The sequence below is a fragment of the Marmota monax genome, unplaced genomic scaffold (assembly GCF_021218885.2).
Source record: "Marmota monax isolate L192 unplaced genomic scaffold, Marmota_monax_Labrador192_F-V1.1 WCK01_AAM20220418_F8-fsc00008, whole genome shotgun sequence".
In the NCBI taxonomy this organism is placed as follows: domain Eukaryota; kingdom Metazoa; phylum Chordata; class Mammalia; order Rodentia; family Sciuridae; genus Marmota; species Marmota monax.
The window spans coordinates 26,058,581-26,059,030 of record NW_026694432.1 but is presented as its reverse complement, the minus strand read 5'-3'; positions in this window follow the sequence as shown (position 1 = coordinate 26,059,030).

The following is a 450-nucleotide window of genomic DNA, read 5'->3' as shown; positions in this document are numbered from 1 at the left end:
GCTGTGTGCATGGCCTTCGTTTCTTGGCCTTTGGTCTTTGAGCATCAGGCTCTGTTTGAAGCACCTGCTGGAGCCTCTGAGCACCCCTGATGCTGTAGCTGGCATGTGTTCCTTCCCACTTGCCTTCTCGTGTGTAGTTACCAGAATCGCTTCCACCTCAAAAATCTGAGGCTGGAGGGCTGCTGCATGGTCCTGTGAAGACGACTGGTGTCTCGAGCACTTCCTCGCTGGAGCAGCTCTTTGGGCCTCTATCTTCTCACAGCGTACCTAGAGGGCACGTCCCTGCCCTGCTGAGGGCCAACAGCTGCTGCATTAGCAGGACATGAACCTGATCGTCGGTGGCTCACACCATTGATGTCAAATCCTGCAGTTTCACGGGGCTGGAGCTGGTGCTGTCCGGGCTTTGCCCCCCTCCCCTCTGGGGAGTGGCTTTCTTCTGATGGTAGAGAG